Source organism: Numida meleagris, chromosome 5, assembly GCF_002078875.1.
Source record: "Numida meleagris isolate 19003 breed g44 Domestic line chromosome 5, NumMel1.0, whole genome shotgun sequence".
Taxonomy (NCBI): Eukaryota; Metazoa; Chordata; class Aves; order Galliformes; family Numididae; genus Numida; species Numida meleagris.
In genome coordinates this window covers 27611549-27638448 of record NC_034413.1, presented here as the reverse complement: position 1 = coordinate 27638448, position 26900 = coordinate 27611549, and the positions used below count along the sequence as shown (strand labels likewise).

General features: G+C 43.1%; 2 long non-coding RNA genes across 2 annotated transcripts in view; one reads left to right on the top strand and one right to left on the bottom strand.

Moving 5' to 3' along the window:
- The window catches only part of LOC110400659, a 54445-nt gene extending 36092 nt beyond the window's left edge, over nt 1-18353 (bottom strand). Inside the window, exon 1 of the long non-coding RNA XR_002440015.1 lies at nt 18180-18353. This is a non-coding gene — a long non-coding RNA (uncharacterized LOC110400659). The remainder of the gene's footprint in view (nt 1-18179) is intronic.
- On the top strand, nt 3443-5813 carry LOC110400661. The gene is made up of 2 exons (XR_002440017.1): nt 3443-4104; nt 5654-5813. It is a non-coding gene; the product is annotated as an uncharacterized LOC110400661 (long non-coding RNA).

The following is a 26900-nucleotide window of genomic DNA, read 5'->3' as shown; positions in this document are numbered from 1 at the left end:
AATTCACACACAGAAAGACATGCTCTTTTAATATTTCTATTTCAGAAAATAAAGATGTTTACAGAAACAAAAAAAAATCTGCTTTCACCAAACTCCTCCGAAGCTCCAGAAGGCCTTGCTCTCCATTTGGAGCACTGCTCAAATATAAATCATAGAATCGTTTGAGTTGGAAGGGACTCTTAAAGGCCATCTGCTCCAACTCCCCTGCAATGAACAGGGACACCTACAGCTACAGCTCCAGCAGGTGCTCAGAGCCTGATCCAGCCTGACCTTGAGTGTCTCCATGGACAGGGCACCCACCACCTCACTGGGCAACCTGTGCCAGTGCTTCACTAACCTTATAGTAAAACTGTTTTTCTTATATCCAATCTAAATCTCCCCTCTTTTAGTTTGAAACTATATCCCCTTGTCCTATGCAGATGATGGTTTAATAACTCAAGTTAAAGCAAACCTACAAGGGTTTCCTTGTTGGTGGCCCTCGGATTATCAGCTTATTTTTATCCCTTGCTGCCAAAGCCAGCTTTTCCCACAGAACGCCACAAGCCTCAACAAAGTTCAGGGTTTCCTGTGAGTGAATAACCAACCTTATTCTCCTGTCTTATGAAGTGACTGAAGTATCACAAGTGTTTTCAGATCAGCTGCTGGAAAGCTGCCTTTCTGGATAGGGGCTTTTGCCCTGCTCTGCGCAGGACGCAGTAACAACTCTGCTCACTGAAAAACATTTCACAGAGAGGGATGTTTCTGGGAGAGAGAGACTGAATGTGCAACACAGTGGGCCATACAGCCCAAGTAAACAATCCAGAATAACGGGGTTCGTGAAATGCCTCATCCAGTAATATGGGAAATTCATCAAAGAGGAGAGTCAGACTTCCCCCAGGAACTAAACTTCTTTCCACTTAAAGTTTCCATCATTAATTACTACCTCAGGGGTAAATGCCCCCTGACTGCTGGGAGAGCACTGAGGCACAAGAAGCAGATCTGAACAGACATTCCATACACTGGAGGGTTTATTTTTCCTTTCTTCAAAAGGAACCTGTCTTCCAAATCAGGAAGTCTTTGGGCAAAAAATACCAATTTGTTGGGCGTCTTTTAAAACTGATGTTTTCAAAAAAAAAATAAATTAAAAATAAGGGGAGAAGATGGAGATGTTTTTGAAACGTTTAAGGGAAAGTTGTTTCAAACACCACTGAATAGGAAGTGAACAAACAGGGAGACAGGGAGCAATAAGGACAAAAGCTCTGGTTTTGTCTGGCTGCTGTATGAGGATGTAATGACTCTCCTGCACATCGGCAGAACAACAGCACATGGAGAAGCACAACAGATAAATCCCACACCTTTCCACCATGCAAGGGGGGGACGCTGCAGTAAGGCCCTCTTGGCGAGAAACACTGCCTGATCTGGCTGCTGGGGGAAGGCCCGGAGCAGCACTGCCAGAGGGAGCGGTGCTGAGATGGGAGTGGGCTCTCAGTAATTAACCTCTGGGCAACTAACCGGGCCTTGTTCCCTACAGAGAGTTATGAAGAAATTGTCTGGGCTCACTTGAAGAGCTGGAAGGGTTCCATTCGAGGCAGATCTGCTACCAAACAGCTGTTGATTAACTACCATAAAAAAATATATATATACTAAAAATCAATCATCAGAAGCTAATTTCAAAAAATGTTTCTACCAGCAAAATCAAAACAATTCCTTTCCCGGGCAGCTCCAATTTTATTTTTTACCCTTAGATCAATGTGAATGACATGGTCGTAGGCTGAACTGAGATTTAACTGTCCAGATGCAGGTCCACCCAAACTCCTGAGTTCACTAAGATCCCAGGATGGGAAGAAAGGGGCTGATTGTGCCTCTGAGCTCTGCAGCGTGCCGAGGGCCAGCTCTGGGTTTCATACAAGTTCAGCATCCCAGGGATGACCTGAAGCTATCTCAGACTGACCCCAGAGCACGGAGCACAGAGGGCAGGCCTACAGCTGAGGGACAAACCTCCAGCCAAGGGGCAGGCCTGCTGCACAGCCTCTGGGCTCAGGGGCCACAGGCAGAGGTGGGCCCAGTGACCCAGCCTCAATCCAAGAGCTCCTCTGCGATCTCTCACCAATAGTTTAACAGACTATTACTTCCAGCCTAGCCAAGAAAGAACTTGAATTCAAAACACACAGAGTTAGGTTCACCCATTGAGGGTGTACAGCTCTGTTATTTTTACTTCCTTGCCCTCAAAAATGAGTCACTACTCATACCAAGCTTTGCACAGAAGCTTCACATGGGATCAGAACTGGAACCAACAGCTTTCCTCCAAGCCGCCAACTACAGGGGTTTGCAGTTCACCCCCAGATGCTGTTTCCTTGGCCAGGGGCAACAAATGGGAAGTGGCTGCACCAAGCCAAGGTCATCCTGCCCAGGGTGCGTCCACTAACTCCTGGGGCTGCTCCCAGAAATTCTGCACCCATCCCCACTCCTGCAGCAGGGTACCAGGCAAGGAGGGCCTGTACGGACATGGGCTTCCCTCCTGAGGCATGGGGAAGGAGTGAGCTGCATGCTACCTCAGTGCTGCTTGTGTGCGCCAACTATGACTGGGGAAAGCCAGAGGACACTGTTAATGAGGGGAGCAAGGGGATTGCTTTCATGCTTTGTGATCTTTATTTAATGATTTCACTTCAGAGCAATGGAAGATGGGGTAGGTTGGGAAGAAAACTGTGGCTCAGGAGGACTTAATTAGATCAGTGAAGATGGTTCAAGCATTTGGACTCACTGAAATAGACTGGGAAATTATTAAAAAAAAAAAAAAAAAAAGCAAGCTATTACAATATTCTCCTCATCAAAGTTTCCTTGAAGTCAACAAATTCTCACTCTTTGAAACTTGACCAAAAAAGATAGAAAGTAGTTTAATTAAAATTAGGATAATTAAAAATAAGATGTCTCCAGCAGCATGTCACAGTTTGCAAGTGATGCAAATTCTGGCTCAGCCATTATACCAAAACACAGTTCTACACTGAAAAAGTAATCGGGTTTCTTTCCAGCTAACCTCTCCTGCTAGGGTTCATCTAGAAATAGATTTTGTTGTCTTTCCTCTTAAATAAAAGCCAACATGGGAGAGATTTTGGAGGTGAGAAAGAATAGGTTATTGAGAAATTTTCTGGAGTAAAGACTGTGACAGACAACACAGCTGTCCCACTCATTTTAGCTGTTGTGTTCAGGCTCAGAACCAACACTCATAAGTACACGTCGTGATAACTTCTGAAGACTCCAAAATAAATACTGGTCTTTCCTTTCCTAGGCAGTGTACTGGGTTACTCTGCACCATTTACCTTTACCTGCTAAAAATAGAAACAGTGTCAGGTGCTAAGGCTTTTAGAACTTGTTCTGATTTCTAAGTGGTTAGTGCTTATTTTCAAACATTGTTCTAATTCTAATTTTAATAACATTGCTTTAATAGTATTCTAATATTATTGTTTTGGTAAATCTATTTTTCTAAAGCATTCAAAAAACACTATTTTTTCCAGAAAGGCTCACCATTATTGTACAGCAGGGATGAACAGAAACAACCTTTAGAAGGTGAAAGTTGAGTCCCATTTTGGTCTGAGGAACACAGCAGTGCCTAAGGAAGGGAACCAAAGCATACTCCACTTCATCCAGGAGAACAGATCAGATTGAGCTCAGTCACATTGCAGCTGACCAGGTGTACAGAACTGCAGACTCCCAGGCTCAGTGCTGCACATGCAGCAGGTCTGCTGCTTGAGTGCCATAGCTCTCTTCTGCATCAGTGCCAGGCAGCTCCCGCCAGCTGTCTGATACACCAGGCAAGCAACCATACACACATAAGAAAAATATCTGCACACCCTTCATAACTTTGGAGCCCTGCCTTCTAAACCACACAAATGGGATTAGATCTGTGTACAGAGATCAACACCAAACTGCTGCTTAACCAATATGGTCATGCTCACTCCTAGGTCAAGAGAAATCTTTTCCAAAGAAATGCACTGTTCATCACAGTTGAACATACAGCCTCTTTCCAGATGTGGCACTCCACAAATGTGCAGATGCTGTTATACCAAAAGCTGTTGTTTGAGCTTCAACTCCTTTCAGTTCTCCACCTCCTATTGGAAAGACGGCATGGTAAGCATCACAATTATGTTCCACCTCGTGCACACATCAGGCAGAGGAATAAAACAAAAATGTAGGTAGGGAGCTCACGTCAGACTAACCACAAGTTCTGGCTTCCTTTTCCCAAAGGGTTTGGTCAGCATAGCTCAAAGACATGCCTGTGCTCATGGTCACAGCTGAAAAGGTGGGCAGAGGCAGGATTTATCTTCACAGAATCACTGAATCACTAAGGTTGGAAAAGAACTCAAAGATCATCCAGTCCAACCCCAACCCACCGCTACCATGTCCACTAACCATGTCCCTCAGTGCCACATTTCTACATTTCTTGAACACCCCCAAGGACAGTGACTCTACCACCTCTCTGGGCAGCCTGTGCCAATACATCATCACTCTTTCTGAGAAGAATTTTATTCCTCATGTCCAACCTGTACCTCCCATACTAATGCAACTTTAGGCCATTCCCTCTCATCCTATCACTTGCACACCCTGATGCTACTCGACAACAGTGAATGACATGGCCACATTACACAAATGTTTTAACATCTAGCATGCTTTCAAAATCACTTAGATGCTATAAAAACTCCTAGCTTTAAATGGAGATAGTTGGAAAAAGCAGTTTTTGTTACGGAGCTTTTTGTTATTGTGAGTTGGGTTTCTTTTGCTGAATTGACTTACTATTTTAGAAGAGAGGTTTTTCTTGGTAGGGTTCATTTTATTTTTTTCCTTTTTTTTTTTCCTCCAAAAAAATCCCTCAACAGCAGGCAGGCAGAAAATGACCAGCTGAGCTGTCAAGTCCCTGTTGCAACACATTTATTGATCATTCTGCTGAACACACGTTTTGTTTTGATTCAAGCCCATGCTGGGCTGTACAGTGGTATTCCCTTCGCTGTACCAGTTTTGGAGGCAGGGCCACGTGGGCCAGACAGACCACAGTCCCTGGGCAGCAACATCAATACTGCTGCTGTTTGAGCAGCGCTGAGCCAACCCTGAAGTAAAGGAGCTGGGGTTGGGGTCCAGAGCTGCTCGCCTCCAGCCCTGCTGGCAGAGCTGCATTTCCCATTCCCATTCAGCTGACTACTGCTGCAGCAGCAGAGCTGGACTTCCCCCTATTGCACTTTGCTTTTTTAACATTTTTAGCAGCAACGCATACGCTGCTCCAGGCACGGTTGCTAAGGTAGGAATAGAATGGGAGCATTTGATTTTGTCATTAACCACACTGCTTATGTGTTGATGTAGGGAAATAAATAATGTACAAGCATCACCAAATCATATGTTATTGATAAATAGTGTTTACTTCCCTCTTTTTAAATGATGTTTGTTTCAAGTCTGCATCTTCATGCATTTATGACTATTTCTGCTTAAGAAAACGAGGGACAAATTCTGGCAGAATGAGTGCTAGAAATCCACAGGGGTAATAGTGAATGATAAATTATGTGTCTGGGGGATTTGCTGAACCCTTCACCTTCTTCAGGGCATGGGAGATTCTGTTTCTGCACCACTGAAGTATAATAGCTCAATTACACTTATCTAAGTACAACTAAAATGCTGTTTTTCTGCACAGGATTTCCCACTCAATTCTCTTCTGGATGTTAATGGACATGGAGCCCCCTCTGAATGAATCTTCTTACCTGAGTAACTTGCACAGCAGTGAAACAGCTGAGCAACACGTGAGGGTACAACCCTACTACTCTTGAGAAATATATTTTGCTCCTGAACCTTAAGCCAGTTTTACTTCATGAATGCTTTGGAAAAACACAGTTCTACAACACAGATCACTGCAAGCAGATCTAACATCAGCAGCACTACTCATGAAAGCGACACCAGTGGCCCTTTGGATCTGAGCCCTGGGCAGAATGAGGCAGAGGTCCCTTGGCTCCACCAGGCTGTGGTTGCTGTAATTCCCTGAGTCAGACAGAAGTCAGACCTGGCCCTCAACCAGACAATACTGACATACTCAAGTCCTTCAAAAATATGAATAGGCACAGAAAATTTTTAAGCAGTTTTAGTTCAATTTCTTCAATGGATTTAAAGTCATCTTTCAGTCAACTGCTGTTGACAGAGGTATGGACAGATACTGTTGCATCAGGGACCAGAAGGTACTGTACCCTGACAGCAGGGAAATCCTGCAACTGAAATAGCAAAGAGAGCATAATCAGGAGTCTTGAAATACCCACATCATGCTAAATGAACTGATTATGAATGGGTTTATTACAGTGACAAGCAAATTAACTAGTAATAGAGATGCTTGAAATGCAACAGAGTGTTACTGAGCTAGAAAGGTCTTCCATTGGAGGCAGTATGTAATGGAAAAGCTGTGTAATGGTAGAAGGAACACAGTTACATGCTATTGTCATAGTCTCTGGCAATAAGATTAAATGTCAGAATCTTACAACTAAGATTCTCTTCCCAACAGAAAGAAAGTTAGAAAAGCATGGTTTCTCACCATTTTCAGGCCAGATCTATCACACCAAGGAGCCAAGTTTCCATGCCGAGGGGAAAGAAAGGCCGGCTCTTTACTAGCCTACGGTGATAGCAGCAGCGGGTGGCACCAGCAGCACCTCGCCGCACCCAGCTCCTGCAGTAATGAATGCGGTGTGTCAGTTCTGGGGACTGCACAGCCCACAGCCCTGCCCGCAGCCCTGGCTGCTCCGCAGAGCACCAAGGTCACAGCCAGCAACACCCGCTCCCAGGTCACGTCGTGCAGAAAACCTCCCTCCAGCAGGATATGCGTTTCACACCGAGCTGCTCCTTTTGTCAAGCTGTCATATTTAATTAAAATGCTGACAGCCTTTAAGGATCTCTACAATGTGCAAAAAATACGTAAGATCCACACTTCACACTTCTACCAGAGATTATTCTCTTCCTACAGTAATTTAATTTCCTTCCTCTAGTTCTTCAGGGGCTGGGGGCTGAGGTTTTTAAATTGCATTTTCCTCTTGCTGTTCTCTCCAGGAAAGGCAGAACTTGTATATTCTATCAGTCCTGTGAACTGGGCGCAGAGCTGTCCTCAGCCAGATGTTCTCCACCAAGATGGTCCCCACTCCGCTGCCTACTTTCAGCAGGGCAGTTCTTGGCACTGCGTCCCTTGCCCCCTCATCAGAGCCAAGGGCTTCACTTGAGGCTAACCCCATAGCAGGTGAAGGCATGTAACTGCTCGTGAGAACTCCAAACGCCGCACCCTGCTCCTTATGGTGTCGATTTAAACCCAGCTTCCTGCAGTGCCATGGGTGACAACCTCACCGCAGTGCTCTCCCACAGCCAAACATTTGCTCATCCCTTTTCTTCAGGCATAGAAAACATTAACATTCTCTTGGAATTTTTGCTCTTTTTTTCTTTTTTTCAAGGCATTAGGATGCTATCGTCACTGCAAGCAATTTACAAGAGAGAGAATTTCTCTCTGCTTTCAAGGAGGTCTATGAGATATTCATCTTCATCAACACAGGGCTATCAGAGCTATAATTTTATGTCTCTCTCTGCATTAACCTGCTCTAATACTTATTTTTGCCATCTTGCGTGTAACTATGGTGTCTAATGACACCCTGAGATATTAGGTCCCAGCTGTACCGACCGCTCCATCTATGTAAGTCCTCTTGCTGTGTACAGCTGAGGACCTCTTATTATGTACAGACTGACTGGATGGCCTGAGAGAAGAAGAGCAGCAGTCCCTGCAGCCAGGCAGCCTGTGGGTGAATCCAGGGCTCCCAAACACACAGCACTGGATGCTGCCATCTCTGCACCCCTGCTTTGCTGCCCCGCTGACATGTGTAGCAGGCGTTGTCTCCATTTCTTCAGTTCCCTTACTCAGTATGGCTTGAATACACTGGAATGATCCCACGCTAAATGGAAACTAAATTGACACCAACCACAGACCCAGAAATAGTGCTATTTTAGTCCAGACCATTAATTTTTAAACAAAGCAGTACAAAAAAAGCTAGGTTAGAGAGGACCTCATGAGCCTCTGTACGAGCGGAGGGGTGGGGCAAGCCAGGCTGGCCCCCTCATCCACCTTCACTGTCTTCAAGTCAGACAAGTAACGCCTGCGGTGGCCCTATTCAGAGCCCTGGCTGCTTCACCCTGTTAAAGTCAGGTGCGAGTAATTGCTAAAGCTGCTCAAGGGAGACACTTAGAAGTGACCAATGTATTCAAAAATACTGCCTTTCAGCAATTCATCTTTATAAAAAATGCTCTTGGGAAGTGAATTGGTAGAAAATGGATTTTGCTTTGCAAATGTAATGATTCATATCCTGATTAGCTGTGCATTCATCTAGTTGCAGCAGAAGAACAATGTCATATTACACATCCTAGCAAACACAACTCATCAGTATAGATTAAGAAGTGAGATACCCACAAAGGGCGTTTTTTCAAATCAATCTGTATAGGTACATAAAAGAACAATACAAGACGCTGAAGAGATAAAGAGCATCGCGGTTTCCTAATGAACATTCTAACGTAGAATTCCTATATAAATTACTCATCTTGATGTAAGTACTCAGCTGTAATAGCTAGTTATGCTATAAATGCAGCTAGCATCTATACATTTATGCAATCAGAAAGGGTAATAGAACTGGCTAGGAGGTCTAAAACTTAGGAGGACATACATCAGAAATTACTTATACATATATTAATTCAAGATATAGAAAATTTCTCAGTATTTTAAGAGGACTGAAAATTATTTAGTACAAACAAAGATCATTAAAGCTACCAGACAGTGGCACTGATTTTAAAGGTCATGCTTTTACGAAGCTGTACGTGCAAAAGCCTGCACAAAGATATTCATATTCCTGAAAGAGAAGCTAACAGGGGGTCACTAATAAGGTCTTGCTTGAGACTTAAATGAACATGCTTTAAAAATGAGGACAAACATAAAAAACAAGGACAAAGCAATAAGCGCTAGACCAATCTGCTTGGAAATAACTTCTTACTGGAAATTTATCAGATAAGTTGTGCCTGCAAACTGACGACTCCTGAAAGGGTTGCTGAGTGTCTCGAAGACCCACCTGCACCCAGAGAGTCAGTAGGATGCAGGGTATCCTACCCAGCAGCGGACCTACCTAAAGTTAGCTGAGGAATTACAGCCAAAGGCCTATTAGTCCCTCGTAACCCCCATTCAAGAGAAACAGAAATTGTTTCATTCCGAAAACACAGTATATAGTCCCTCTGGATCTATGAAGGCCCAGATCCAGCTCTTGCTAATGGCTTAAATTAATTGTGTCATAGCTGAAGTTCTACATATGTCAGGAATTATGAAAAATGAAGCTGCTGAGGCCTCTGGTGACTTGTCAAGCTCCAGGACACCTGGTACATGGTCACCAAGATTTATCCAAACGCCATCCGGCCACCTCTTTGCAGATACTAGGTGGAAATAGCTCATTCATCAAGGCTCATCCAAGTTGGGGACTTGCAGATTCAGGAACCCACAGCTCATGCTGGAGGCTCAATGAAGTGTTGCATGTTTCCCAAAAGGACATTATTTTCCAGATCTCCCATTTTAGACTGCTACAGAGCTGGTGCCCATTCTCTACTGAATGAAGCTGGAAAATCTGGCAACTCTTACAGGCAGCTGCAGAGCCCAAGGTGCAGGAGCACCGCCTGGCTTGCTGTGCTTGTCACATCTGTTCCCTTATTTACCAGGAGGAGCCAGGTAATGAAAAGCAGGTTGCTCTCAGGCCTCCCAGATTTCTGGCTGCCATTACAGGACTGCCTGCAAGGTGCCAGCACTGCTGTGACAGCTGGCAAGTGGAACTGAGCCATCGTGGCTGACTGTCCCTGCACACATCTTCCCTCCATGCCAGCCAGCAGGCCCTGGGGCAGAGATCCCCAACCCAGCTCATCACAAGCGGAAGCCTGAAGCAACTGAACCGTGCAGGTACCATCTTCTTTGGACTCTTTACAGGAATGCTATTCCAGCTCTTATGTCTAAGAGCTTCATGGGCAATGTGCTGGCCAGTAGCCACTGGCTGGGGCTGCTAGCCATGAAGATTTAAGAAGTCTTTTCCAGCTTTTTTAGATTATTAAAGAAAAACGTGTCTTAAAGCAGTCAGGTAGTTGATGACACACAGGACTATACTTGGGAAGACATGAGCATATGTTCTTAACTGTGGTCACTTAAAAAAAAACACATCAAAGGTATGCTTTCACATGTCTTTCTTTTCCTGTCCTCCTTTCCCCTCAGCACACTGATGCTGATTGCTCCCAGAGTGAATCAAGAAGTTGGGAATCACACACAACATGTCAGAAGAAACTGAAAGTGTTTCCCACCCAGCCCATGCCAGCTTGCTGTCAGGTGCTTTTTAGACACACACACCTACGTGCGCTGCTCCCACTGCTGGACCTGGCTTTGTTCCCATTAGCACATCTCAGCACTATTCTCTCTGTTCTCCTCCCCCACACTGCAGATCCTTTTAAATCTCTCACAACACCATCTACTGTAACAGTATTTATCCAGATGCAATAATGCAGGAACACATCTCAGTGCGTGGAATGGGCTCTTAGCTCTTCCCTTGTTTATTAATCTGCTTGAGATGCACTGTGAGAACACACCAATGCTGCTGAGGTTAATGACTGACTGATTCACAGCAAGGGAGCACCAGTGCCTACAAGCAGATGACCGTGAGTAGTGGATGCACCGAAGGCTGCCATGAGCTCTCGGGGCATGGTTGGGCATAACACAACACAGCGCAGCAGGAGGGCTGGTGGCCTTTGGGCTTCCTCCAGAGGAAAGGCAGGGGCAGGAGGGAGCAGGGATGTCCCAGAACATGGCTCATTGCCACCCCCCTGTGCAAGCGGCCCTCCTGGCACACGGGGCCACAACAGCCTCAGGGTGAAGCAATGGCACTTGTGCTGGGGACTGGCATACCTTGTTTCCTTTGCGGTTTATAGCAGAGGTATATGCTGAGGCTAAGAAGAGCTGGCTCCCCAGAAACAAAACCATTCCCTACAGCAGATTTGTGCCAATTAGAAAAACGTGGTAATTACCTGCTCTCATTCTCACTGCTCAGTTATCAGGCTGCCTACAGCAGCACCTTCTCAGCAGACTGTTACCACAGCAGCTGGGAGCACCCCAGCAGGTTGCAGGAGGCTGGGAGGAATGGAGCTGAGCAGGCAGCAGGTGGCTGCCCCAGCCCCCTGCTATCAGCTGGGGAGGTGAGGGGAAGCCTCCCACAGCTGAGGGATGAGTTTTGACTTCAAAGTCACCAGGAGGCTCCATTCACCACAGGGACTTCATTTCACAATGATAGCACCTAAAGATGGGGCTTTGGTGGTCTCAGCTTTCCTCTGCAGGAACATAACCAAAGCGCAAGCTGATGATGCGCAAGCTTAGAAAGTGCCCCAAACTCATCCCATCTCCATGGTAATTCACTTCTTTTAGCTGAAATGACACCTCTAAGCCAGAGATGAGATTCAAAACACATCTGCCAACTGCAGGAGCCCTTTAAGTGCTTGGATATTTAATGAAAGGAGAGCAGCTTTGGGCTGTTTTGCAAGAAGGAAGCGTGTTTTGTTGGGCCCTGCCACAGAAATTTCCATGACCACTGCTGGGAGATGCTGCTGTTATGTACACATACGTCATTTGGTATTCCAGCAATTATGCATCATCATGTGATGAAATGGCAGAGACTGTGGCACTGCCTTTCCTGCTGGCAAACTTTTGTAGGTGCCTTCAGAGCTGACACATTTCCAGGGTTGGACGGTGGACAGCATCACACTGCCAGCAAGTGTATACCAGCGTCATTACAGGGGGCTCATTACATTGCCAAATCACAGCAACTTTGTGACAGTGGAAAAACACACAAACAAGAAAAACAAACACAACCATCAAAACCAACAAACCAACACACTTTGACTTCTCTGTGTCTCCTGAAAACACTGCAGTTCACTGTGTGTGTTTTCAGCTTTCTCTGCCCTCTAGGCTGAGCTCCTGGAGGCAGAGGGGACACCCAGCACAGCCCCCCCTGTGCTGACCAAAGCTATGTGTCCATGTAGGCAACAGAACCACGGACTAGATCAAACTTCACTTGTTTCCTATGCCAGTTTGACAACAGGTATCCTGGAGTCACTTTGTATAATTAATTTCTACACTCTTTGCATTTGCAAGTTAAACTTTTCAATAACATTGTAACTGGTTATAGGCAGACTGAGCATAAATAACATCATTTTGCACAGTGTATGTGGAGTATTATTGTGACCTTCATTTATATAAAGTCAGATGCACTGTTCTTACGCACAGAATTTCCCTCAATGTATTTATCTGGGAGAAATATCAGTCACGCCTTCATCCTACTAAAAGCCCAGAGACAAGAGTGAAGCTGTGACAAAAGCAATGCCCTAATCCCATTTTAGGCTTTAAGTACAGCCAGCCTCTCTGACTATGGAAATGGGACAAGCATTCCCCTCTTGCACCCCCATACCAAGATACAAAGAGAAAGCAGTGTTTACTTCAAGGACAGGAAAGGGAATGAAATTTGGAGTTTATTTAACCTGCATCCACACACTGTGTTAAAAGAAGACAGTCTGTGGCTGAAAGGGAATAATTAACAATAATTAATTTCTGCTGCAGATCATTAGCAATTTACAACCCCTGTGAGCAAATGAGAAGAAAACCATGGTTCATCACACTCCTAAAATCAGCTCCAACTGAATCTCTTACACTTAGGACAGCAGTTCTTCATAAAGAGCTGGAAAGTGGTGCAAAACCTACTTTCTGTCTGGTTATAGAGACTTTTTCTCAGACCACAAGAACGTGACCATTGACTGGTCACAGCTCAACAGTAAACAAGACAGACTGAGATCCAAAGGTTCCATGGTATCATGTGTCTCTATTCTTCTTTGGGAAGAATATTCTTTGGGAGTATTGTTCGGATTAGATTGAGGACTAGGGTTTTCGTTTTCCTGTGGCTACTGAACACACGCATGCAGTGGCAGAAAAATATCCTTTAACTCCACGTCCTCTGACGAGTGGGGCTTCCCAGCCCTGTCCTGTGCCACTTTTTGGAGCTGGCTATAACCCAAGCAGACAGGACAAAACCAAATGTCATCTGAAATACACTTAATAATTAGTGAAAAGATAGCAGCAGCTATAAACAAAGTTTTTAACAACATGGGCTGATATTTTTGCAAGTGCTTTCAGTTAAGTATGTATGCATCAAGAGTTTAATAGACACTGCTGAATTTAGAAATATAATCTCCTGCACTGCTCAGGTTTTAGCTTCAGGTAGCACATACTCATTCATTAACACCCCATCTCCACCTAGGAAATGTAACCTGAACTGTAGTAATTGCAAAATGGCAGAAAGCACGTTGTAGGTTCTGGAATTCCACATTAAAACACTGTAGTCTCTTTTACTCCAGAATGAATGGGTCACTGCAGTACTTTGTTACTATTTACACATATTTACATAAGTTCAATATTGATATGTGGACCACCACTGTAACTGATTATTTATGGATGTGGTCTGCAATCCAAGACCTTTTTGGCTGAATTCCCAGTCTCTGTATGAAATTCTCTGAGACCCATAGGAAAAAAAAAAACATTTAATCTATTTCATGTTTCCTATCTGAAACAAGGATGAGAAAACAATGGAGATAATAATGCCTCTTTAGAATTTCTTCTCCTTATAGATTTACATATAATAACAGTAGCCCTTTGAGAAGGCAGCATTTTTACAGCATAAATTTGTGCTGAACTAGCAGCACTGGGGGCCCCGAAGAGAATACTGTAATATAAATGATAATTAATTTATATTTAACTGAAAAATTGTACTATAAATACACTCTGAGCAGTAGTCAATGGGAGATTGTGCTATGAATCCCCAAACCAGGCATGGATTGGCTAATGCAAACAGAAATATACATGCTTCCAGGAACACAAGAGCCTAATCTGTACTGCCCACTCCTCCATCCAGCCAGCCATTGGTCTGTCCCACCCAGCCTTCCATCCCCAAGAGCAGCCCCAGCCTGCCGGCGACCTCCCCTTTCCTTGCACCTTGGACCAGACCAAACCACAGTGGAATAAATAAATAAACATATGTCTCTATCAAATGTACAGTTGCAAAAATTAAAATACCACAATGTATGAAGTTTTACTTAAAGTTCTCTTACTTCACCTATTCTAAAATATTACTAAAGAGAACTTCCTACCCAAAGTCATATATATAACGCATAAGTCAATACCTTTTTTTAGGAAGCGCTGAAACCAGGGCTTTGACTCTTTCAGCACTTTTTCAAAAAGTGTCAACGCATATTAGCAAAACGTTTTACTGTTGGCAAATGTGCATATTTTGCTGAAAAAAGTTTCATGTGAGAAGTGTCACTCAGCCCTCTGCCTCCATCAGATTCCCACTTGCAGCCTGTTAGATGCCTATCCTGCACATTGCTCTCCTATAGGAGGTGCCCAGTAATGGGTCATGGCTATGGCTGAGGATGACAAAATCAGAATTGTCTCAAATTAGGTATTTCATTTTCATTATTTGACAGCATCTCAGCCTTCGGTGCTTCCCTGCTGTACCCCAAATTCTTTTGAATTCTTGTCCTGATTTGTGTCCAACTGGCAGCTGACCTTAAGTACTCAGGGACTCGCTGACTCTGGTACGACTAACGATCCATTGGCCTGTATGGCAGCATGCATTTGAAATCACATTGTGTGTATTAATTGCTTTATGGAACAACATGAACCAGAATTGATTTTATAGTTTTGAAGTCAGATTGTCCGTATTACTTTGTCATGACATTCATCAATTTTATAGCACTGCAGACTGATTTACTTGGCAATGTGCTAAGTCGTCATCCAGTGTCTATGGCTAATTGGCACTTCGAAAGTCCTTTCTAAGCCCCTTGTTACATTTGCTTGAAACAAGTGCTATGTATAAATCAATTTGTTTCAGCATGATTAAGGATTTTAGAAAAAAATCTGAAATAACTTCTTCTTCTGTTGCACTGCCTCCTCTCACCTGTGCGAGTTATCAGGAAGCAATATCAAACATGCTCTGGAAAAAGCAAGATCACACCACTGCAGAGACTGCTCTGTAGTTCAGTATCAGTTTAGCACAGTTTAGGCAGCTGGCTCCAGACGTCTCTGAGCTCAGCACATCGGAGTGCAGCTGTACCGACTTACAGCATACCAGAGCTCTTTGTTTCAGCAGCAGCAACACTTCCAACCACACCAATGTGATTTGAGGGAATCTTTCTTCACTGTATCAAAATGTAAAAAAATGTTAAAAAAAAAAAAACAACCAACAAACAAGTTTAAATGCCTCGTTTCTCATCTCTCGTATTTCATTCTGGTGCAAATTAAGTGACTCTTACTCAGTTATATCAGATTCACAGCACTGCAATTATTAGTAATAGTGTTGTTATCATAAAATTTTGCTATGTCCTAAATAACCTCCTTGTTTTCTGCATGTACTAATTTTAAAATTCTAACTAATTTAAATATATAAATAACAGCAGAAAGCAATCAAGATTCCTTCACTATATGCCTCTCACAGGGTATGTTTCTCATACATATGTATTATGACCAAAACACACATTCTGCATACTGACAGGAGCTCTTGTTCTGCTGGTGTTCTCACCCACTGTGATAGGTCAGCTTCTTTTAATATCAAATATTCAACTGAGCTTTTTTTTTTTTTAAATGTTGCTCTGTTTCGGTAAAGTTCATTTTCTTATCAAAATAATGTACAGCAAAATATCTCAATCCCTCCCTTAAAAAAAAAAATCAATACTTCACAGAAAGTAAACGTGCTTTTTCCTCCTTTATCCTCTTTATCTGCCATTAAATTACTTTCCTACATCTAGCACCACACTCCACTAAGTTCCATCGCAAGAGAGAAATCAAGATGAATCACAGCAGAGAGAATCTGAAAATGGCAGAGACAAACATTGGCCACCTAAACAATTTCCCCTCAGGAAACAGAGTGGTAATTCAGAATTAAAATATTTTCTCATCTGCAGCTGGAATATATCATTTTCTGATTTGCAGCTGAAAACAAAAATTATGCTCAGTGGAAGTTGTTAGAGAAAGTCTTGCAGTTTCCAGTTGTCACTTCTATCAATGATTTACATACCAGCTGAGAAGCATTTCTAAAAGCTGAAGAATATGTATAAACTTACAGTATTTTTGGAAAAGAAACTAAAATTCCATAATTAGTTGTTTATTACAAACTTGATATCTACCACATACACGATTCATGGTGGGCAGACTAGACCCAAATATATCTACATGCATGAAAGAGGACATTGTTCTCTTCACCACTGTGATTGCCCCCAAATAAATATATTTCATCAAACGCTACAAGAACTCATCTCTTTACACCACTGAAATCAAAATACCCAGTTTCAGCCTGAACATTTGGTACTTGAGGATGCTAAAGTCTTCTACTCTACCCACCATCAGAGAAGCTAATGATGGAATGCTCTGACAAAGGTACCAGTGTGTGTGCACGTGTATTTTTACACAGAACAGCGTGGTTATGTTCATGCGTATATTTCCAATCAAAGCAGTATTTACTATTATCACACCAAACAAAACAGCTTCAACAAGCAAAACTGGGAAGGCTTTGGAGCACATTTTTATAGAAGTTGGTGGAAGGAGAATTTAGGTGTGGGCAGGGAAGGAGGACTCTGGAGGCCTCCTATCTCACACGAACCACTACACAAAAGTATTTCACTGTGTTCACTGGGACTTCTCAGGGCAGGGCCTGAACGTGAAATGAGTAATCTAGTGGAGTGGTCCTTGGTTTTAGCTCTGGCTGCCTAGCCTGTAAGCTTTCCTAGGCAATCCTTGAAGCAAAGCTCTAATTAACCAGGGAGTTTTGCTAACATGGACATCAATATAATTTAAAGTAGTCCAGATTTCACTGCAGAAGAACAAACTATGGTTCATCTGTGTGTTAGGCTTTGTCACTTAGGGAGGGTATTATACATGCAACTTCCCCCTGCAGATTTGATCCTTAGAGAAACACTTAAATATAAGTGAGGGGGACAAAGCAGGAGGAAACGAAGGATGAGGTCTGTCTTTATGAAAACCCAAGTATGATCTCTGCCCAGGACACCATCAGGAGGTTCCATGCAAACTCACTTCCCCCATCCCTCATTCCCATAAAGTCACAAATTAAAAGAGGTCAAATAATATTTCCCTCCACTATTTACAAAAACCTGAAATATTCTAAAGAGTGAAGCCAAGAAAAAAGCCATGTATGCAACAAATAAAGCAGCCATTTGGCTGGATACAATTTGGCTGTTGCACTCTCATTGCTGACCTTTAGAAAAAGTAGGGAAGAAAGGCAAGGAGGTGAAAATTAATAACCCTTCAAGTAGACAGCAGAGAGCTGTCATAAGTTGTGTGATCCAGGCAATTTTATCCACTCCCCCCCATCCTCCAGAAAGACATAATTAATTTACAGTCATTTTAACCTGCAAACGACACTTGTACAGCTGGAGGACTGACAATCAGTTTCCCATGGTAGCAGCAGGGTGTAAAAGCCTAAGTGCTGCAGCATTCGTATGTATGCATTGAAAAATGTAATTGATGGGGCCTCCTACCTTGTTAAGTGCAGTGGCACTGGCTGTAACTACACGCAGGCAGGAGGCAGACATGCTGCTCTTCAACAGAGAGAATCAAAGGTAAATAATAAATTAAACAGTCTCTTAAAGTCCTAGCTGGAAGAATGGTTAACATTAATATTTTTGTTTCTTTGTGTTTTGACTCACAGAATGTGGCAGTGCACAGGCACAAGCCAACTATCTGTACACAACTTTATCTTGTGTTTTAGATAGCAATAAGTTCAGGCCACTATGCACACAACCTCTGCCAATGCCACCATAAATGACAACAGTTCATAACAGATCAGTGAAGAGAAAGGAGTAGTGTTGTTTAACCTGGCAGGTGGCTCAGCACCACACAGACATTTGCTCACTCCTCTCTTCCCAGTGGGATGGGGGAGAGATTAAGGAAAAAAAAAATAGAACTCATGGGTTAAGATAAAACTATTTACTAAGATGGAGAAAAGGAAATGGGTACTAGTTATGACTATGTATATTATATATATATATGAGTGTATATAACAAGTGATGCAAAAGCAATTACTCACTACGCCCCAACTGATATCCAGCTGGCCCCTTGAGCAGCAGAAGAGAGAAAGCTGAACTCCCGCCCCCTTCAAAACTCCTTTCACATGATGTCATCTGGTATGGAATATCCCTTTCATAAGTCAGCTGTCTTTATTCTGTTCCCTCTCAGCTCCTTGGGCCCTTTACTGAGAATGGCCCTGGCTCCGTACAATGCTGCTTAGCAGCAACTATAAACACTGGTGTGTTATCAACACTGTTCTTTCCTAGAACCAAAACACAGCATCGTAGCAGACACTCTGAAGAAAACAATTCCACCCCACATGAAACTAAAACAAATAGGAACTGTAGATGTGTGTGCATATTTGCATAGCAATTCAAGCAATCATCAATGACAAGGTCTCCTTGGCTGAAAAATCATTCAAATAAAAAGAACTCAAAAAAGATTGTTAATATCAGGCAGCATTTTCAATACCTAGGATACTAAGAAAACAGTCTGAGCTTAAAAACTACTCCAACTGTGGTGCATTTGCAATGAGGTGATGCTACCAGCCTGAAAGCCTTCGCACCTTGCAGAATTCCCTCTTCTGCACAGCTCTCTTTATGCTGTTTCTGCTAAAGCATGTCCCTTTCCACTGCACCTTTTACCAATCTCACCTATGGACAGGGACTGGCAGGGGAAGACTTCCACCCTCCTCCTCCGTGCACAGGATATGCTCTTTTAAAATACGTTATGAAAGATTTTAGATGCATAGATCTCAATGTGCTGCAAGAAGGGGGCAAATATATAGCATGAGTAATCTGACAGAAAAACAGCCTGAAAGATGATACATTTCATGCCACTGATTTAAAGTGGTAGAGAAATCAGTCAGTTATCTCCAAACTTGGGTACCTAAAAGCTCTCTTGGTTATAAAATGTTGTGTTAGTCAGAAGTTCATTATATTGCTTGTGCAGCATAACAAATGTGAGCCAGCCTTCCAGAGGTGGGAGCCTTCCTCTTTCGTGGGAGCAGTGGATACCCTCGGGGCACTGAGTCATTGGATACTGTACCACAGAGCTAAAAATAGGGAACTGTGTCAAACCAGATTTAAAGAGATTGCTTTCTCTGTGCAGACAGCCTGATTCTAGATTTACATCTGATCTATGCTCAACTGCACAGAAGTGTTCCCTCCAGAATACCTTCAGAGGTCATAAAAGGAGTCCAGTGTAGTACAACTTTAGTTGTACACAAGTAACTGTCCCACTGCTGCTCCCAAAGATAAATAAAAAATAATACTTAAAAAGGCAGAAAGAATGGAGACCTCAATGAATAAGCAGCAAGGGTCATGAGCACCAACTTCAAATCCATAAATATTTTCAATCCTAGACACTTTAAAATTTAATATCAATTTTATCAAGGTCAAAGCCAGAACGCGTTTATTTTGGTCTTGGTGTTTTGTTGTTTGCTTTTTCAATCAGCTTCTCTTCATCTAATCACCTCTCTTTTCTTCACAGTTGAACTTACAGTCTATTTTAATTCTTCTCTTGATGGATCTACAACCTAGTTCTTGTGTGCCTTTGCTTAATCTACCCACCCCAAGTGCAGAAGACACGACAGTACGTAGGAGATAAAAGTTATACTGGTCTGACCAAATTACTCATGAGCAGTGAACTCATGAATAAGTTATGAAAGTCATTACAACAAGTGCCAATAAAACCTTTTTATATGACATTGTCATATATTCTACATATGCGACTTATTTTACTGGAAGGAAAAAGCTCTACATAAGACACTTTTTAGAGAGTCTTAAAATTTTTTTATTGGGGCCATTTCTTCTATCCTTCCAAACTGCAAACCAGACTTTAATTAAAATAAGCCATTGCTCTACTGCGCTCAGAGGTACAGAACATTTGAAACATCTCAAACTTCTGTTGTAACTTTTACTTCTTCAGAACTCATCACCCACCAGAACTTGATGACAGTGTTGTTACAGTGGAAAATTACAGCCTTCCCTTTCCCAAAGGTGGAAAACACCTAGGTACAATCCCGGGTGGTCAAAGAGCTAGAAATCTTAAATCTACCAAATATTGTCTATTCTGAACATTTAAAAACTATAGTTTCCTCAAGGGGAGAATTTCAAGATTATTGGCTAAGATGTATTATTGTTAAACTGACTTAATCAGAAGAATAACAACTTTCCATCTGAAGATACTTAAAAATCAAGTCCCAAGAAACTGAGTTATGAGAGTATCAATGAGGAAGGTATCAATTATTGTTCAGTTTTAACTTACCCCATAATTATAGGTCAAAAATGAGGGAAGAAGCGAAAAGAGGATGAATGTGTACTTTTTTATTATTTGTTATAAAAATCTACTTCCAGTTAGCCAAATTGTAATAGCAAGGAAGTTTCAAGACATTAATTTGTCCAACATTTTCTCAGAGTTAAATTCTTGCCAGTACTTTTCCTGCCTTAAAATGTCAAGCAAAGGCTCAAATCCTCAGGAGCTGATAATTGGCATTGTTTTCAGGAGAGCTGCAGGCACACAGGGTGAGATTCATTCATCTAAATATAAGTTTCTCCCACTTAATGGGTTGCCTACGTACTTTTATTCCCTTCCCAAGGAAAAAAAAGAACTCAATCAGCACCCGATATAGAACAGCTTGAAGTAAACAGTTTGAGCTCTGGAGGTGCTTCCTTTCCCTGGGCTCTCTGCTCGCCTGTAGGCGTTTGCAGGCAATGCGAATCCAGCCCACAGAGCCCAGTGCTGACTGTCAGCTCCTTCACTGGTTTGCCCCATACACAGCCACCTGCACGTAGAATTAGTCAAACACCTTTTTAACATGGTAATGTTTTTCAATTCATACTCTGCTAGGTCACTACGTCTACACAGTGCGTGCCAGCAGTTAATTTGTCCATAATTGTATTTCTGGTGAGAGCAGCACTTCAATCAACAACGTGGCTTCTCCTTATGCTGGGTTTTGCAATCTGGACTGCATTTTTATGTACTTGCCAGATATGCGAAGAAATTACCTAGTGATTTGTTTTCATTTATCAGTTGCAATACTGAAATAGCCTTTCCTCGCCTATGCAGATTTCTGAGATTTGGCACCGCTTTCAAAATCCCAGTGAATGAAGGAGAGACGTGGAGGCACTGGCATTCCCTGCTGATTTTCAGTTCTGTGTTCCCAGCTCAATTCTTGCTCGAGACATTTCCAGACACAATTTCCTCAAGCTATCAGTACTCATGTTTTGCCTTACTACCTTTCAAATCACTGAGACGCTTAACTAGGCTCTTATGCTCTTGTCCAGCAATTTTCAAGAGGCAATACATGCAGCCAGTGAGGGAAAGAAAAGAAATGCCAAAGTCCACTGTTCTCCTGATTGCTGTGTGAAGAGAGATCTCCATCTTCCTGCCAGAGAGCCTGGGGTCCTGCTGGGGGATGTCTCCTCGGGAAGCAAAAAAGGGCAAGAAGAGCACGAGGAATCAAGTTGCTAAATAAATGAGAGACCTGATAAAGCATTCCCTGAGCCCATGCTGACAGCTGGACAGCCTGGTCAGGCAGCCAAAGCAATTAAGCCCTAGAAAAAACTGCTGCCACTGAGAGCCCTGCAGATAACAGCCTCTCTCCGTCCAGACTGGGAGATGTTTGGCTCAAGGCAGGGACAGCAGGTACACATGAGAATGGGAAGTTTTACAGTAGGTTCCCGTATGCTGTGAAGAACTAAACAGGTTGTAATCTGTGGTATATTGGCATAGGTTAAACCCTCCTGGTCAATCATTTAGATGCTTTGATGAGTCTTGGCTGACCACCATTTAAATCCAATATGTGTGCATTACTTCAGCAATAGGAAGCAATTCAGGATTAATGTTCCAGGGCAACACAGCATCCAAACCATGAGAATATGGAATAATCTCCGTTATTTTCACAATAAACATTACCCCAGACTCTTCTGAAAATGCTATCTCTCATCATGGGTCTTTTCTTCCAACCTGCCCTCTCTCATGCCACGTTTTTTTTTTTCTCTTGATCTCCATCACCTGTTAAGATGGCCACACACCACCCCACATGCATGTTGGTTGAAGATTTTTTTTTCCTGTATTCCCATCTAAAGTAGTGAAACAGGGAATTGCACAACAGGACCACGGACTTGAGACCAGACCAGATGGTGCTAGACAACACCTGGAAAGAGGGTTCTCAAGTGACTGTCACAACAAACACTCATCTTCCACAATCTAGATGCCTGCATCTAAACTCCCAGTGAAACTGGGGGAAGGAAACAGCAGCAGGAAGCATGTCTCAACTAGTGGGTTTCAGCATAAGCTGAAAGATGCACACACGCAGGGTGACTGCAGCAGGCAGGATGCGAGTAAGCCCACAGCTGCCAGAACGCATGCATAGAGTCAGGCTGGTCTCCAGCTGCCTCTGGGTCTGGAAATTTCCAAAGGCAGCTTGAAGAGATCACAGCCAGACTGAATAGGGCTCACTGCCTAGTTCCAATAGCCTCTTCAATCGTGACAATAAAACGGCTCATCCAGTAGTTCAGCACCTTAATGTAAACCGAGTAATGAAGACTAGGAGCAAGCCTGGAGCACTGGCTTGAACATCACGCCTTTGCCGTTGCTCAAAAGGGGCAGTAATTGGCCTGGAACATTCAAGTTCCTGAGGCTGAGCTTGTGTTATTTAAATGAGGAAGCTCAGAGGTAGGAAACTGAAAGGACATGTAATTTTCTTCTTTTGCGTGCTGACTTTGTACTGCAGCCCAATCCATTTCCTGCTGCTCTTTGTGTTCCCTTTCAGATACAGAAGGGTAGTGCCCCCTGGTAGGTGTGGAGCAGCCTAGAAATGCCCAGCCTCCTTTAACTGATCTACCCAACACCCAGGCAATTAGCAGCACACAAAAGCACGACACTCAGCACGGGTTAATTTACTCTGGACTCAGGGTTCAAGGCTAAACTACATTGCAGCCCGCACCTAAGATGTTTCCATTGCTTTTTCAGTCTGAAAACACTGTCTTGTTTTTCCCTTTCAGCTTTGCTTGCCCTGAAGTGCAGCTGTCAGGATGGAAAACGAGTTAGAGAACACAGAAAGAAGGTTAACATTTCAGTTATGCCATTGTTATTTATGCCACAGTGACTCAAAATAACTTCTGCATGTAAATGTGGCTGTAAACACTGCCTGTATTTATGCCAATTATTCTCCACAAGTCATCTATTTCAAAATACTTCTTCACAGCTTAGCACATGCCGAAACTTTCAAAACTCCAGGCAGTCCTGCCATCACAGTGGCAGCCACATCGTTGCTTGCTCTTCAGTGCAAGTTCTGCACTGCCAGAGCTTCTGGAGCAAAACCAAGGGATGGGACAAGGCAGGAGAACCGCCTCCTTGCCACCAAGGCAATACAATACGCAACTCAGGGAGTCATTCCCAACAAGGCAGGTTACCTTCAATAGTTTGTGGAACCAGGCACAGGAATGCTGTGTCAAAAGCTGCACCCACCCATCTTTCTCTCCTGTTCTGACTGCCAGCCTTGCATTGCAGCTCAGCTGGAGCCTCTGCTCCCAAGCTCAACAGAGCTCACACTCAAAACACCAAACCCCTGCTGCTGTATCTCAATCCATACGCACTCAAACAGCACCCAGACTGTGCAACAGATGGCCTGAAAGCTGTCCGTGAGACACTATGAGAAATGAGGATGAGCACCAGAAGGAAAATCATTCCCAAGGACTTCTTTCTCATGGAGGAGGCAAGTTATTTTGCTGGCTCTTCTGAGAGCTAAAGATAGCAGGCAAACTCTTCCATTCTCTAATAAAAATTGTTACAAACTTCTTAAAAAGCAGATGTGCACTTTTAAGAAGTGACCTTACTGGTGAGCAGTTTGCAGTGAAGCGTTCAAAATATAAGAATAAAAGTATAATTTTTGCCACACAGAATATGATTTCAATTCAGAATCGCTTTATGGCAAAGCATAAGGTGCACCATAATGCATGAAAGATGTGCCTGAAACATCACCCCAAATAATGTTTTCACCAACTTCTTTAGCAGAAATACCTGTTATCAAACATTGTATCAACACAACCAGACATTTTTAAAAGCTTAAATTTAAAGCAGAACCAGTGATTCTTAACAGCCTTCTCAGAAGACAAAAAGAAGATGATAAAAGCTCAAATATGTCTTTAAGTACTATACCTTTTAGAGGGTTATGTTTCTAAATATCTAAGCAAACTATAAAACTAAATCTTTAATGGAGAAAGACGTTGGTTGACCTAGGACAATCTGGGGAAGTCACAATGAAAGCCTTCGGTGAACATGGCAGAGAATAGCGCCTTCTAAAAACTCCAGAGGGCAGAAAGTCCCTCACAAAAAATAGAGGCCCATTTCCTGGGTTTCAGGACGTTTCTTTTCTCCACCATTCTAGAGTGCTTTTCTTCCAATGGACTTCTTTGAGTAAATCAATGAACAGCAGGTTCCTGGCTCTGGTGCCACTGTCATCGCCTTGGCTCTTGTGTTTCTGGGCCACGCTAACTCCAGTTGTATTGAAGACCTTTAACAGAAAGCCCTACAGATGGAGTCTCACTCGTCTCACAGCCAGCCAGTTCCTAGCAAGACGACAAAGTAATTCCTCATCTATAATATGCATTTAGCCAGCTGAAGTGTATGATTTACACAACACAGCAGTCAATACATTGAGTATTCAGCGAGTACTCTTGACATCTGTGAAGAGATTTGCTTGATAAATAGTGAAGCTGTAAGTGTTCCTGCCATATGCACTTTGCTGTAATTCTAAGGAACAGAGCAGGGTGTTTTCTTCCTAATCACGATTTGGGTACCACTCCTACAGCCAGGAGACCACGAAGAGCCAAGGATTCAGGCTGCTTAGCTTCCAGCACGCTCCTTGAAAGCTCTTGTAATTTTGCTTTTTGCCTTCAAGGAGAGTGTTCATTGGGAAGAAGATTAACTTCTGTGACCAGCTTCAATTGCCAGCTCTGCCACTGACCCTGCTGCCAGACCTTTTGCAATGCTTTGTGCCTCTGTGTCTGTTCTTACTCTTTATCAGTTTTTCTCATTTAGAATTGAGGTCTTCGGGAGGCTATTTCTTAGCAGGTTTTTTTTGTTTGTTGCTTTTGTGTGTTTTTCCTCAAGTCTTGGCACAGTAGTTCATCTTAATCTCTATGGGATGCCATAACAATGCAATGCAACAGCACCAAGAGCAGGAAGGCCAGACCCAGGGCATCCTCCAGCAACCCCCACCAGCAGTGCTTCCCTGACCCAGGCCTTTGCACATCTCACCTTCCAGTGTGCAAGGATCCTGCTGTTTTCAGAAACGACTCAAACGCCCTCTGTGTGCATTAGCATTTAGCTAACAGCAAAGGGGAGGAAAGGCAGCCAGCCAAAGTTCTCCAAACCTGCAAAAAGCCTCACAGACACCTTCCAAGAGGTCCTGCCCCACAGTTTCCTTCTGCTACTTAATTTACAAAAAGATGGTTTGCTGTGGTTTTACATCCTCAATGGATGCAAGAAAAGCACAGCAGATCTAATGTGGCTTCACTGTGTTCTTGCAAATCAGATTGGCCTCATTTTGGCAGCTATTAGCCCAGTGCTGGGACTGTGGAAGCCTGCCACCATGCACCAACAACCCTGGGCAGGAGGGTAAGAGCAATGTGTCATTTCTGTACTTGACTGAACAACACAAAGGTTCTGCCTCTGCACCAATTATTCACGTAGCTCCAAGAACAGCCTGAACAGTTTGCACAACTCTTCTGAGAAAGCAGATGCTTAGAAACACCTTTCATGTTACAGAGATAGCTAAGGCAGACCACTGGAAAACTTGCTTCTAATCTAACAGGACACAGCTTATGCAGTACAAATGGTATACTGCTCATTACAGTCTTTGCAGATGATTCCTGTTTCTATGTGCTTGGGAACAGGGAAGAGCCAGAAGCAGCATAGCAGGGACAAGGTGCTTTCTATAACTTACAGTCTTTGCATCATTCCCATGCCCTGCCTCCATCATTCTTTAACACAGCAAATTCTAGGACATGTGCACTTGGATATACTTTTTCTCATGCTTTGCATTATGCTACAGGAATTTCTAGATTTAAAATAAAGAAAGATGCAACTAGACAAATTCCAGGCTTTCTGAAACTCAGCTCTCTCTCTCACACAGCAATGCGAAAAAAAAAGGCACAGAAGTTTAATATTTGTTCTTTCTGCACCTCTCTTGCGCAGTTCCTCCTCTGACCTCAGGCTGCATTCATACATCTATCATCAAATATTTTCTGTGTGACCAGGAAGCAATAGATGACTTACACTGACTGCTTACTTTCTTACTACATTTTAAGAAGAGCAGAGATTTGCGAAGGTGGTCTGAAGCAGTAAATGCCAATATTCCTTTCAGCTTTCCATAACATAAGGGATCTGAGCCATGTCTTGATGAAAATTATATTACTGTCTTATATGCATGTTCCCAGCTGTACTTGCTTATAAAAATCATTATTACTTGCCATTTTCTGATAGCTCTTCAGCTAATGGCTGTAACCAGCCATAACACTGGAGCTGTCAGTGACTTCTATGAGACTGCAGCTGGGAAACGAGTTGGTGACCTGCAAGACCAACAAGTAGCATGACAGTCTCTTCTCCAACGTATTCCAGCAACAGATCACCTACAGAGTCAAAACAAGCAACTTTAAAGCTGCACTTTTACATCACTGTGGATTTCCCCGTGACTTCTTTTAAACATTTTCCTTACTGCAGCAACTATTAT